Source organism: Pogona vitticeps, chromosome 1, assembly GCF_051106095.1.
Source record: "Pogona vitticeps strain Pit_001003342236 chromosome 1, PviZW2.1, whole genome shotgun sequence".
NCBI lineage: Eukaryota > Metazoa > Chordata > Lepidosauria > Squamata > Agamidae > Pogona > Pogona vitticeps.
Window position 1 is genome coordinate 133624073 of NC_135783.1, and position 15032 is coordinate 133639104.

The 15032-nt window shown below is 41.2% G+C and overlaps 1 long non-coding RNA gene across 1 annotated transcript in view; it reads right to left on the reverse strand.

Annotated features, from left to right (window-relative positions):
- Window positions 1-208: 208 nt before the first annotated feature.
- The window catches only part of LOC144589172 (uncharacterized), a 45614-nt gene continuing 30790 nt past the window's right edge, over window positions 209-15032 (reverse strand). The window contains exon 2 of the long non-coding RNA XR_013545118.1: window positions 209-2980. This is a non-coding gene — a long non-coding RNA (uncharacterized LOC144589172). The remainder of the gene's footprint in view (window positions 2981-15032) is intronic.

Consider the following 15032-nt stretch of genomic DNA (forward strand, 5'->3'; position numbering starts at 1 on the left):
AGGCTGAGAAGAGTTACTACCGACATCTTGAAGAACTGTTGCCCAGAAGATGGAGCAAGCTTGTTTTCTGCTGTTCCAAGGGCCAGGACCAGAAGTGATAGATTCAATTTATGAGAAAGATTTTGTGTAAACTTAGGAAGAACCTCTGGGCAACAAGAACTGTTTCATGATGGAATGGGATGCTTGGAAGGTGGTAGCCTTTTATTCATTGGAGATTTTTAAACAGAGACTAGGTAACCATCTGCCGAGGATCCTCTAGCTGTAGATTTCTGCTGGGGGGGGGGTGTTGGACTCAGAGACCTTTGCAGTCTTGCCCGGCTCTTCAGTTGAATTCTAAGCAGACACAGCAGCCTATATGCTTTTGTACATCCGTGTTAAGTACCAGCTTTAAATTATATCTACTGTCTACTGTTTCATTTCACTGCAATCTAAATGTCCCAAAAGTCAATTTTCTAAAGGCAGTAGAAATGAAAGCAAGAAGATCTTACACAATAATTAAAGTGATTATTATTTTTTCTTATCTAGGTATCTGATATTAACACTGAAAATTAGAAAACATTTCACCCAGAGTTGACTTGCCTGTGAATTCGCTGTTACATTTCAGTCTGAATTGTCCCAGTGTGACAATAATCCCCCACCAAGAAAAAGTGTAAATAAAAGAAGTTACCATGGTAACGCATTTGTAGGGACAGTATTACTGGGCCAGAAACATTGTAAATCTTACATATACGTAACATACATACGGTCTTCTCTCTGTGTGTATTCTCCTTATGTTTTTGTGTCAAAATATTGCATAAAAGCTATGGGAACAGGATAGGATGAGAGAGGACCGAAAGATTCCTTTGGTGATAGTGGGGATGAATTCCTTAGATCAGTGGTCCCCAACGTTGGGCCTCCAGATGTTCTTGGACTTCAACTCCCAGAAATCCTGGCCAGCCTTAGATAATTCCATTTCTATAGCACTCTGGTGATAATGGATGTCCAGGGAGAACCCACTTCACTGTTTGAACTGAAAGGTGGAATTTTCTATGTGAACATCCATTCTACGTTTTGACTGAATCCTTTGCACAAAAAAACACATTCAAACACACAGGCTATTTTTGAGTGACCACAGAACAAATATCACACTGGGGCTGATTTGGTTTCAGCAGAGCTTGGAGTTACTTGAGGGAGGGGCACAATAGTACTTTGGGAGGGGCAAGATAACTTCCTTCCTTCCTTCCTTCCTTCCTTCCTTCCTTCCTTCCTACTGAAGCACTGCACAATTTAAAGGTCACGTCCAAATGGTATGGCTAGAAACTTGTCCTGCTGGGAGACACTCATCAACATTCATCCATTTCACAAGGTGTATTGTTTTTGCTCTCCATAGGTGTAGCCTAGGCTTTTCTGGTTTATTATTTAGAACTTGAGATGCGTGCAGAAAAGTTTTCCTTGATTTTAGCCATTGTCTAGTGAACTGGTGTCCACGAAGTGGATGGGTTTGGTGTTCTATTGTCATATTTTGTTTCTTAGTTGCTAGAACCTGCCAACGTGATCTTTTGTAGCTTCTTCATTGCTGCCCTTCAAAGTCTCAGTCTTCTTCTGATTTCTTGGCTGCAGTTTGGATTGATGATTGAACAAAACTTTGAAAGTTGTCTAGTTCATCCGTAGTCATGATTTAATGTTTTTTATTGTTCAACCTAAGTCCTGCTTTGGCGCTTTCTTCTTTCACTTTCTTCAAAGTCATTACTCACTGCCAGTAAGATGATGTTAGCTGGGCATCTTAAATTATTAATATCTCTTCCATCAATTTTTGCTCCTCCTTCATCTGAATCTAGTCTGACTTGCCATATGATATGTTCTGTGTACGGTTTAAACAGATAAGGGGATAAAATGCACCCTTATCCAACAGTTTTGATTATAGGAAACCATTCTCTCCTAATGATTGCTTTTTGACCACAATACAAGTTACGCATCAGGACAATCAAATGCTGAGACACATTAATTTCTTTCAGAACAGCCCATAGTTTCTCATGGTCTACACAGTCAAAGGCTTTGCTGTAGCCTATAACAGCACAGTCTGATCTTTTTCTGAAATTCTTTGGTGCACTCCAGTAAACAGCAGATATCTGCAATATAATTTTGAGTGTCTTCCTTTTTTAGAAATCAATTTGAACACCAGGCATTTCTCAATCTATGTAAGATAAAAGCCTTTGTTGCAACAGCTTGAGCATTACTTTGCTTGCATAAGAAATTAAAGCAATGGTCCTACAGTTACTGCACTCCTTGGCATATCCTTTATTAGGGATTGGAATGTATACTACAAGTTTTCAGTCTGTGGGCTATTGTTTTGTTTTCCATATTTGTTGGTATATTCTTGTTAGAATTTTGACAGATTCATTCCCTGTGGTGTGAAACTCTATTGGTATTCCACCTATCTATGGTGATTTATTTTTTCCTAGTGCTTTCAAAGCAGCTTTCTGTTCACTTTCTAGAAGTGCAGGTTCTTCGTCATAGGATTACTCTTCAAAGGCGTCTGTCATCCTTTTTTCTCTTCTGTATAGAGAATATATACCATTTCCATCTTTATTTTTCATTTCCAGTTAGAGTGCTAGCCTGTTGGTCATTCAGCATTTTTAATTTAGGTTTAAATTTCCATTTGATTTCTTAGATATTCTGGAAGAGACATCTCCCCCCCCCCGCCCCTGCTTTTGTTGTTTTCCTCTATTTCTTTGTATTAGTTGCTGTCATTAAAGGCCAAGACCAAGATCACTCAGACTCTTTTATTTCCAGTCACCACATATGTGAGAGCTGGACAGTAGAGGAAAATGGCAGGGGAAAAATGATTTGTTTGAAATATGGTGCTTTGTACATACCTTGGAGTTCCAGAAAGATGAACAAGTGGGTCCTAGATCAAATCAAGCCGCAACTTTCTCTGGAGGTAAAAATGATGAAACTGTGGCTGTCCTACTTTGGGCACATCATAAGAAGGCAGGTTTCTCTGGAAAAGACAATAACATTAAGAAAGTTGAAGGCAACAAGAAAAGAGGAAGACCAAATACAAGTTGTTCTGACTCCTTAAAGGAATCCACAGAGTTGAGTTTAGAAGAGATAAGCAGAGCAGTTGAAGACAGAACATTTTGGAGATCACTCATTCATAGGATCGCCATAAGTCAAAGGTGACCTGATGGCATATAATAACAACCTGTCCACGTACTTCTGGCAGGGCAATGCCAGACAAATGACTTTTTCAATGGGGGTAGGTTTCAGGCAGCCTGTAATAATCCTGCATGATTTGTTAAGAGCTACATCCACTTGTTTGGCATGTACGATTTGTACCAATCAGCACTAACATATTCTGTTGTGGTGTAGCAAAGGGACAAAATTGTTTATGGCTGTGTAGTCCAGTCTGAAACTGCCTATGTACGTCATTTCAGGTGGCAACTCTTAATTAGGTCTTTAGACAATGTTTTTTGTAGGCTGGATTTCAATCCAGAGTTACTTTGGGGTAGGGCAGAGTTCCCAAATCTTACCTTCCCAACTAACTAGGAGCTTCTTCTCTGCTCCTTTGTCCTTTAAATGGAAGACACAGACCAATGTTTTTAAAAGGCTTGGTTTCACCTGGTTGTTGTTCTTGATTTTAATATAGGGAAATATCTTCTAATGCAGTGGTTCCCAACCTTTTTAACTTGTGTTGGGGAAGGCAGGGCACCCACCCGCATTCGCGTGCACACACTCATGGATGGGGGGTGTGCTCGCCTCGTGCACGCACACTCTCGTGTGTGCGCGAAGGGCGGGGGAGCTCGAGGGCACTCCTGAATGGGTGGGGGCGCTCGCACACTCATGCACAAAGAGGCTGTGGGGGCAGGAGTGTGTGCAGGGGGGGGAGATCTCTCTCTGTCCAGCCCAGGCCACAGACAGGCACCGGGCCACGGACCAGGGGTTGGGGACCCCTGTTCTAATGAAGAGGTTAGGTGGTGCAAAGGTTTCCCCCTGGACTGTCAAGGCAAGATCATCAGCACAGATGAAACTCCTGGAGTTTTGGAATGTTGCCTGATCATTTGTGTAAATGTTAAAAAGTAATGATGCCATGAAGCTACTCTGTGGGAGACCATTCTTATGATTTCCCCTGTGACTTTGCCTGCTTTGAAATTCAACAAGGAATCTTCAGTTTTGAAGTAGATCTGTGACCGTTTCTGTTAGTCCACAATCTTTAGTAAGGAGGTAGAGCTTTTTGAGTAGCAATTGATTGGCACAGTGGTTTAACTGCAGTACTGCAATGAAGACTTTGCTCACAACCTGAGTTCAATGCTGATGGGCACAGGTAGGGTTGACTCAACCTTCCATCCTTCTGAAGTCGGTAAACTTAGTACCCAACTTGCTGGCATGGGGGGGGGCAATGTGTAGCCTGCATAATTAAATTGCCCGGAGAGTTCTTTAAGCACAGTGGGATGGTGTATAAGCAGCTCGCTTTGCTTTTGCTCAGTACCCTACTGCTTTGCAGAAGGTCAACAGAAACTATGATCCTCCATTTCCCCAGGCGCTTAATACACACAAAGCACAGAATGTACATTTATTCCATTATGATGCATTCAGCAAGAGGTACAAATGAAAACTTTTTTCAAGCAGAAACACAATGGGAGTAATGTGATTTTAGCGAACTGCAAAACTCAAACACAAACACTGCCAGCACTTCTCTAGTGGGATAATTATACTGGTGATCTGAGTTACAGACATTGTTATAGTTTCCTACCACAAATGAGGTAAAATCTAAAAATATGCCAAACTGCTAGTTAAAATTGCATGTAATTCCAGAACTGTGTCCCCTTGGGATTGAGGAAAAAAAAGATCTGGAATGCCTTCTCTTGTACGCATTATCTGAATTTAATAATCACAGCAATGTGCAAAGCCTACCAATTGTCATATTTTCACATTTGAAGTAGGCTGTTCCGAACAGCATGTCAGAAGGGCAACAAGATTAATTCCATGTGTATGGATGCTTTCTGATGGAATGACGTCAGCCACGTCCTCCCAGTCCTGTTAATAGGCTGAAGCGGCTAATGAATCACCACCTTTAAACAACTGCTACTTCATTTTAAAAGGGAACCCAAATGGGAATGCTTTGCCAAATGAGTATCGCTAATCACTAGGAATTCCGAAATTATTTTCAACATGCATTTTATTTATTTTTCATCATGCTGAAAATAAAGAACTCTTTCGGCAACGTTTATGAAAAAAAATGTAATCAGAGATAGCCTAAATCGGTAAAGTTCACGGTCAAAGAGGATGAAAACTTACCCATGTGGGTTCTGCCTGAAAAACAGCGCAGTCTTGGAACCTGGATTTTTCTCAGAAACATGGTGGATTTATTTTTGTAGCCGGATCGGAATATTTTGGGCAAACAAGAAATAAGACAACAGCAAAACAGAACAGCAGCGTCCCAAAGAACTGACAACTGGCAGACTAACGTTGTGTATCTCTCTCCCATGCCCACAAGAGCTTTTCTAAGTGTTCTACCACCTCCTTCACTGCTATTCCAGCCTTTCTCAATGTAGGGCCCTCCAACCAACATCACCCTGTAGCCAGCTCAGTTATTTTACAGCTGGCTGTGGGATTACGAGTGCTTGGTCTAACATACTGTATCTGGACGTCACAAGGTTGGGCCAGGCTGCCTTAACTGACCTAACATAAATTCCCCTTCCCCTGCATTCTCTCCTATCTCCTTGATAACTAACCTCAAGATTGTTCCCCAGGCAACCAGAAACTCCCACATCAGGTTCACAGCTGTGATTAATGGAGACTCAGTATGACACCATTTGTCATAGTCTTCTCCCCCAAACTGGACATTACAGCTTTTGTTTCAAATAACTGTATCTTTTCAGAATAATAATTCAGAATATAATTCTGGAAGTTAAAGGCTACTAGTCTTTAAAACTAAGGATGTGAAAACTCTGTTTTGGTTGTATTGTGCTTCCCCAAATCCCACCCACACTCTTGTTTCACAGCAGTTTGTAGGACTTTTGTTTATCGTTCTCACACAGAAATTTTGCCCATTTCCCCCTGTATTTCAGTGGGGGGGGGGGGAGAGAAAGACTTGTTCACTAGTGTACACAGTTTAGTATGTACTTTTGTTATTGACTTAATTGTGTATTTTTCATTTGCACACATGGGTAGTGTGGGCGGCATATAAATAAATAAACAAATAAACAAATAAACAAACAAACAAACAAACAAATAAATAAATAAATAAATAAATTTTAGCTGCTCCCTTTCAAAATGTAAGCTTGATCTAATTAATGTACATCTCATTTCTCTGTGCAAATTCCTGAGGCTTTCTTTACATCAAGTTTTGGGAACTGCCAAATTGTAGTTTTCTATGAGGATCCGTATTAGAAGTACAAATGATTTCCCATCTCTCTATTACAGAGGTAAGGGAGCCCTACTTCAAGAAAGTCATTTTGTCATTAGTCCTACAGCAAGTCTTTCTAAGCTGAAGAACACTTTAAACTGGTTAAAATATCAGATCTTTAGAAATGTGTGTATTGTTTTTAAGTGTGGCCGGTAGCCATATTAAATTTCGGGTATGGTTTACATACCTGGCCAGTAAATAAATAAATAAATAAATAAATAAATAAATAAATAAATAAATAAATAAATAAATAAATAAATAATAATAATAATAATAATAATAATAATAATAATAATAATAATAATAATAATAATAATAATAATAATAATAATAATAATAATAATAATAATAATAATAATAATAATAATAATGAGTAAGAAATATGCCCGCATAGTCTTGATGCCATTCTTCCGCAGCATAATTCTACTTACAGCTACTCAGAAGTAAGTTCCATTGATATCAGTGGGACTTAATACCGAAGTTAATTTCCATAAGATTGCAGCCTCAGTGTTTCATGGAATTACATGTCAGCTTTTCCCCAAGGGATATGGGTATTAGCTGGGAGCAATTTTCCAGTTTCAGAGCAAGACCCTCACCAGTAGCAGGGATCTTGCTCTTGCACCCCTAGCAGGGGGAGATGCCAAATGCTAAAACTAGATATTCTAAACGAGGTATTTATGTGAAGATTCTTAGGCATCCAGGTGAGGTTGTCTGGAAGTTGAGTCATGGCAACGGGGCTTCTTTCTTGTCAGGCTGAAACGTTTCACTACTCATCCAAGTAGCTTCTTCAGCCTGAGGAGAGTTTGTAGGAGACCCCTGATATATCCTCCACATTAGTTTCACTTCCCTGGTCTGAATAGGTTTGTTAGATGGACAAAGGACATACCACCTATACAGTCCTTCTGCACCCATTGTCATGGGTCATTAATAGTTGTTAACAATGGTCTTCCTGGTGGGTGTGGTCCTGATCTTTCTGGGGATGGATGAAAGTGCAGCATGATAAATAGGAGACAGATTGTATCTAAGGCCTCCACCCCTGTTGAGTGAGGAATTTTCTATAAGCACATCTATGGCCTCCCTGACACCTCTCTCAAACCACCTGTCTTCTCGGTCCAAAAGGAACACCACATATCAATGCACTTTAAACCCACAAATACACTAAAGGCACAGACTTGTTCACTCAAAAGACCGGGCACCAAAACACAACAGGAGCAATATAGTATGTGCGGTCCAGTGCAAAGAGGAGTGTTTGGAGTTCTACATTGGAGAAACCTAACAGCCACTAAACAGGAGAATGGTTGAACACAGGAGGGGCAATGGCTCAGGGCCACAATCAGCAGTGGTCCTTCATTTGAAGGACAAAGGACACTCATTTGATGACCAAGATGTACCCATTTTGGACCGAGAAGATACCTGGTTTGAGAGAGGGGTCAGGGAGGCCATACATGTGCATATAGAAAATGCCTCACTCAACAGCCTTAGACACAATCTGTCTGCTGTTTATCATGCTGCCCTTTCAACCGTCCCCAGAAAGATCAGGACCACACACACCAGAAAGACCACTGTGAACGACCCATGACAATGGGTGGAGAAGGACTGCAGAGGTGGGATTATCCCTCACCCCTTAGTCCTTTGTCCATCTAAGGAGCTTATTCAGACCGGGGGAAGTGAAACCAACGTGGAGGATCTTTCAGGGGTCTCCTACCAGCTCGCCTCAGACTGAAGAAGCTACTTGGATGAATAACAAAACATTTCAACCTAATAAGAAAGAAGTTCACTTGACATGACTCAACGTCCAGATAAAACAGGTATTATTTATTACTTCTGAGCAACTGAAATCTAAGCATTATTTTTTTAGCCAAAGGTCAGCAGTGAAAAAGTTGCAGAATGGACAGTGTTTCACTATTTAAACAAGTTGTTTTTGTGATAAGGGAAGAATCCCACTCAACCCACAGGATGACCATCAACACTGTCATATAAGCAATGGGATTCTGCACAAACAGTTTATATGTAAGACCCCAAACTCTGTCAGTTGGGAGAGACAGAGACCAGCTAGCTGGGAACAGGGAAGAAATCTTATCTTTTTCATTTGCTCTTGTAAGCTGCTGTAACGTGCATATTATTAATGAACCTATAGGGCACAGAGTTCTTCCCTCCACTAAAACCTTCCAAGAGTCACGGAAATATATATACATACAGTATATATAAACCCCTAACTTCTCCAGTCAGTTCTCTAGATTGTCTTGCAAACATCATTCATTTTCTGACAGGCTCACTCTATTGTGCTTCTCCAAGGAAACCTTTATCTCCTGGTTGCATTCAGGCTCTTGGTTTCCATTATCACCACCGTATGCTGATGGTTGGTATAGCTGGTAAGCAATCCCACAGAACACTGATATGGACAAGAGAGGAGGAGAGTGCCTTGTTCATCCTTGCTGGAGGCTGCTTTGATGGGCTGCACCCAGAGCTGACCCAGGAACAGCCTGACTCTTTCAAGCTGACACTTTGCAAACAACCTGGGAAGTCCTGCCTTGACTCCGTGTCTTCTATCAAAAGGACCAAAAAGATACAGTAAATGTCACTCCATAACTCTGCACATTCCCAAATTAGTCCTTGTGTCAGTTGTAGTCTGGCAGCGATCAGTTGCCAAGCCAGTATGGCTTTATTTCAAGGGCTTGTTATTTCCCCATGAAGAAGTACAGGCCTGCGCATGAAAGGCTGAAGAACTACAGACTTCTGAGGTGAGGTAAAAGGAGGACCGCCAAGTAGAATAATTCCCACTTGTTCTACCAAATAAGGCAACTCTTATTATTCCTCGAAACCGGCTTACGCAGAACAGAACACGTTGGATGTGATTCTGTCTGTGAAACCCCATTTTACTGTATGTGGTTCTCTGTTTTTGTCATGTTCTTCAACTTTACTTCTACAGGTGTGGTGATGTGTTAACTTTTATTCTTAGCTCCATGGACTGGCGGAAGAACCTGATCAGTTGATTCTGTCCATGAGCTCTAAGGTCTTCGGAACATAATTTAAAACAACCGCTTAATCTGGTTTCCTACAGTTAAAAACTTCTCTCATTTATGGGATTAATTGAATCACATTTCTGGATCTGGCCAAACTCTCTCCTCTCACAAGTGCTATTAAAAGGAGTGAGACTTGTGCTTTTGAAGACAGCAGCCTTCATTAAGACCGCATGGGTTTTGTTATTTCGATAATAATTTTCTTCTGCAAAGCAAAGGAAGACTTACGGATCTTTTAACTCTTCTGCAATATTGAAGCTTAATGGTCAAAATCCTAGTTAGCTAATCTCTCCAGTTTAAACCAATTGGTTAAAAAGATCCCTTTGGTTAATTGGTACAAGTTGCTAGCGTAGGCATTTGCTGTCATATTAACATGATTTGCTGGATAACAACAAATGCCTATGCTAGATTGGGGCATTTCCCCAACATAATGCCAATTGGATGAAATCCAGTACCATAATTTATGATGTGTCAAACTGTTGACATCATTAGCCATGGTAGTTTTCCAGAGATTAAACATTTCTGATCCCCTGTAAATGTCTCAATAGTTTCCTTATTATGAAATTCTCAAATGGCTGGTGACATCATTGGACATGCATGGTATATATGCTACTAGAATTCAACCACTGTGTTTCACCAAACTCAAAACTCAACAGGATTTTGACCACTAGGTATCAGGAACGATGGACTGATATATGGACAGACACAAGGATGTGAATGCAGAAAGAAACCCTGCAGTACCTCCAAAACCAGATGGGCACATCTCACATGACTTATGCAGAGATATATGAAAAATCTTTAATGATGTAATGATACTATGGGATCGCACTGTCATAGTCGCAGAATCCATTTAGCAGGAGACCTCTGTGTGTGTACATATGTATGTGCACGCATGTGTGTGTGCCTGTGTGTGCGCTGTACATGATCAGAGAAACAGAACTAGAAATTGTGCAGTTCTCTGAGCAGTTGATGATTCCAAATTGCACAGCTCAGCTAATGTCAGAAGCCTCTTTTCTTTTACATATTATGTATGAGAAGTGGGTTTCCCATACTGAAGGGCCAGTAGAGCCATGCTGTCAACCTCCACCCTACTGCTGTGCAGTTTCCTAGACACTGATATGCCCTGACTGCACATTTCTACTGAGTAACCCTACATGCCTGGACTTCCATACTCAGATGCTTCCATGTAACCCCTAGGCATCAAAGTGTGGAGCTGAATACCACCAGCAGCTGAGTCAAGGGTGCACCTCTGCTGCTGTTTCAACAATCAGTCCCCTTCAACTTTCAGGGGGTTTTAAGTCTTTATTGCCACCAGCAAAATGCCAGAAAATGTTTGCCAGAAAGAAAGTATGGTTCCCCTTGCAAGAACTATACATCCAAGTTTCAGAAACATTCTGCTAACAATCTAGAATATACTTATATGTAGGAATGTGCTCTTCTTTTAACCTTAACAATAACAACATAAGGCAGAGATGGCCATACAGTCTGAGATGTAAGCCCTGCCCCAGTTGAGTGAAATGTAGGTCTTTGTAGGTGTGTGTTGTGAACTGAAAGTCCCAGAATTATGCCTGGGGAATTCTTAGCACTGGGATAAAAAAAATAATATGAAAATTTACACTCTACTTGTAAGTCCTTGCCCCTCAAAAATTGTATTCTCCTATTCCACTAAATAAAACTTTTTAAAAAAAACTTAGGCACATTTTTAAATCCTGTAACAAAATATGAGACCACTGGGTATAGAGATTCAAATCTTACTAGATATGTGGCCCCAAAAATAAGTTTTTGACACTTCAGAAAAATAAATAAAGCTGCTTTACTTTTAGAGCAGCCATTTTAAAGAGGAAGATTTGTGGTGGCAAAAAACCCACCTGTTTCTGTGAAGATGAGTAATGCTGGTTTTAGTTAATATTTACCAGAGGAGTACATTTCTTCTGTGTTATCATATTGTTTTTGTAGGGGCTACAGCTACACAAATAAATTTGTTTTGGTTGTTGTTGACTGAAGGGTGGCTTGAAGCTACTTTTGCCTGACCCTTTCTCTGCAATTCTGACCACGACATCTAGTTCAAGCTTTAGAAAGCTAACGTAAGGATGATTTCTTCCATATGCCTACCAGTGGCATGAGTTCCACCTCAGACAGCAACGAGAGGTCGTACAAACTATGCACAGATTAGCAATCAGCATGGCACTGCAACGAAGTGTTGCAGTCAGTTGAGTGGATACAGCATGTGATGTACATCAGCTGTCATCATACAATTCTCTTCCACAGTACATCTCCGGTTGTATAACATGACCAGATTATGGCTTCTTGTGGATAAGTGTGCGTTCTGGTCCCATTGGCCACATGAGGTACAGCTACAGGAGTTTCTTTGGCCACTCCTCCTTTAAGCTGGAGCAATTGGGCCGTGTATCAATATGCTGCTCATGGGAAAACTAGACAGGGTCTCCTGCAACCTTCGTTTGCCGTGATGTTTGAATTACGTCAATGTGTGTTGCTGTTTTCTGGAAGCAGCCATATGCTAATAAGATTATGTGTCGCCGGGTGTGAATGCATTGATAAATTTTGCAGGAAATGTTCTGGAATTATTTTTCATTACTACATGACATACAAGTCAATGCATATCAGCTCAGAATTCCCCACCACTATCACCATCGATAGATTTTCCTTTGCCACTGCGGTGTCTTCTTTTCTTTTTCCCTTTCTTTTCCTTTCTCCTCCTCCTTTGAATCAACTGTTACATTGGCTCAGGTAATCACCTGAGCTGATGTGAAAGAGTTTGTAGCCATTTTATTTGAAGCTCTTGCACCCGTCTACCGCGGCAACTAGAGAGGCAGGGCAGCAAAGGAACTAGCTGCCATTTGAATCCTCTCCTCCCCAAACCTGGTGCCTGGGTCTGCTTCCCTCCCTCCCTATTTATTTTATTTTATTTTTGCTTCTTCTAAAGGCTTGCAGTCCTAGCACTAAGGACAGCTAGGTGATTTTAAAAAGCAATGATTTAGCAGGAAGAGAGAGAGAAAAAATTGAAAGAGAGAGAGAGAAGGATGTCATCAATGAGCCTTGTTTACAGTTTAAGCTAACTCTGCTCTAAACATGCCTCCCATAAATCTGGGCAGTCAGATTTATGCTGCAAACAGTGCTTTTGAGTGCCTGTTTCCTCCCTTTTCTCTGCTGACTCCAATGTAGTCGTCTGAAATGAATAAACCCAAATAAACCCAACTTCCTGGATGAAACTTCACAGTACTGTAGATCCATTCACCTTTTTCCTACAGTGTAGTCACACCCTAAGGTTACAGCTGTCAAAAATGAATATTTGGTATGTATATTGAAGGCAAAAATATATAAATTTCACGCTCAATCTGAAAGTGAGAATAGATTCCCATCAGCTTATTTGAAATGTATAATCATCAACATTATATTTGGCACTCTTTATACTGGACCATATTGATATGTTCCTCTGTAATCTATTTATTTGAATAACTTGAATGCCTATTAAATGGTTCCAAAAAGTAAAGTTATATACTAACTTTATTTATATATTTCTATTTTGTCTGCTTTAAAATGCCTGTGTGTTTCAAATTTTCTAAGCCTTCTTCATATCACTGAAGAGTATTATGTCCTACAAACAAACAAAAGATTTGCGTTGCGTTGTTAGCACACGTTATGTTTGCTTTATCCTACCACTGGCCATGTGTGATCAGAAGACGGAGGAAGAAATGAGTATGTTCTGAATGTTGTTGTGAGAAATGAGAACCACATAACAACTGGGAAGTGGCTTTGTATGGCTTAATTCTGAGCATCGTTATTCCAAGTGAGAGGATCTATGAGGAAGAAGAAAGAGGAAAGAAGTCAACCACTTCTGTACGCCTGACCGGTGCTTCCTAGCTTTACTTTTCAATCAAGAATCACTTCCCATTAGGCAGACAATAACCATTAGTGTTATTACCATTCAACATATATTTTTAAAAAATCAAATTACACACGCACATGCATGTGCGCACGCACACACATGCATGCACATGTGCATGCGCGCACGCACACACACACCTTTTCATGACAAACTTGCACACTACATGAGGGATATGCATCACAGTTTTCCCCAGAACATACCTAGTCAACAAACACTCACCCTTTCACCACAAGGAATTTTTTTTTAAAGTTAAATATGAAGACGAACAAGGCCATGATTTCCATCTTTGGGCTGGGACTGAAACACTGCATTGTAGGGGGTCACAAGCAGGGGAAAATTAAAATCAGAAGTTAGACAGGATTCAGCACAGATGAACAATATGAAACACATGGTCTCATTCCTGTTTTCTCCACAACACTTTGCTTACTGAAGTTGATTTTAATATAGGACTACACATTTGCACATAGAACATATACCTTCCAAAACCACACTGAAGAAAACAAGGAGCAACATATGTCTAGCACTGTTATTAACATTACAAAGCATGAACGTTTATTTTTATTTGCTGCTTTCATATGTCTTGGACAACAGCACATCCTGCTGTTTTAACAACCAAGAAAGGGTTTAGATAAAGATACACTAGAAAAACATTATTGCCATACATGTTATTATGAACAGTTCAAAGTGAGCCTCAACACTGGAAGAAACTGAAGGCTCTTCATGACCTGAGACCTTAATTTTCACTTGTTTCCATTTCATTTTCATTTTCACACACTTGCATACTATACCAGTAGCTGAAGAATACCGTAATTATTCTATCAACTCACACTAATAGTAATAACAAAAACTAATGATGCTAATGCTAATTGTTTGCCATTGGGCCAATTCTGACTTATGGCAACTCCTTCCAGAATTTTCCAGGTAGAGAGTACTCAGTAGTGGTTTTCCATTTCCTTCTTCCAAGGGTACATCCTGGGACGGTACAGCTGGCCCAAGGCCACCCAGGCTGGCTCTACTCGCAGGAGGCCTAGTGAGGAATCGAACTCCCAGCCTCTGGCTCCGCAGTCAGATACCTGATATATTTATATATTTCTATACTTCCAGATAGGGACAGATGTTTGAAGGCTGTTCCTTGTTCTGAGACGGAGACCAGCCCCCAGCATCGAGGTAACCAGACCAGCCAGCCTTCCACTCTACGCCTGGTGTTGTTGAACGCCAGGTCTGTATCCAATAAGGCCCAGGTAATTCAAGACCTTATCCTGGAGGAGGATGCAGACCTGGCTTGCATAACCGAAACTTGGATTGGCGGAGAGGGGGGTCCCCCTCTAGCTCTCATCTGTCCGCCCGGTTATGCTGTCCAACACCAGGGTAGACTGGAGGGTCGGGGGGGGGAGTAGCCATTGTCCATAAATCAACCTTGGAGGTCACTAGGCGCTCCTCGGTGATAAAGCCGGGTCTTGAGGCCCTCCACGTGTCTATCGGGGCCAGGGATGGTATTGGGATCTTGCTGGGCTACCGTGCTCCCCGCGACCCAGCCACCTCCCTACCGGAGCTGGTGGACTTCGTCTCCGCGGCACTGTTGGGTTCCCCGAACCTATTGGTTCTGGGGGATTTCAACGTGCACGCGGGGGCGGAGACCTCTGGTCCAGCTCTTGAGTTCTTGGAGACCATGGCCTTCTTGAACATGTCCCAACATGTCAACGGCCCCACTCACGTG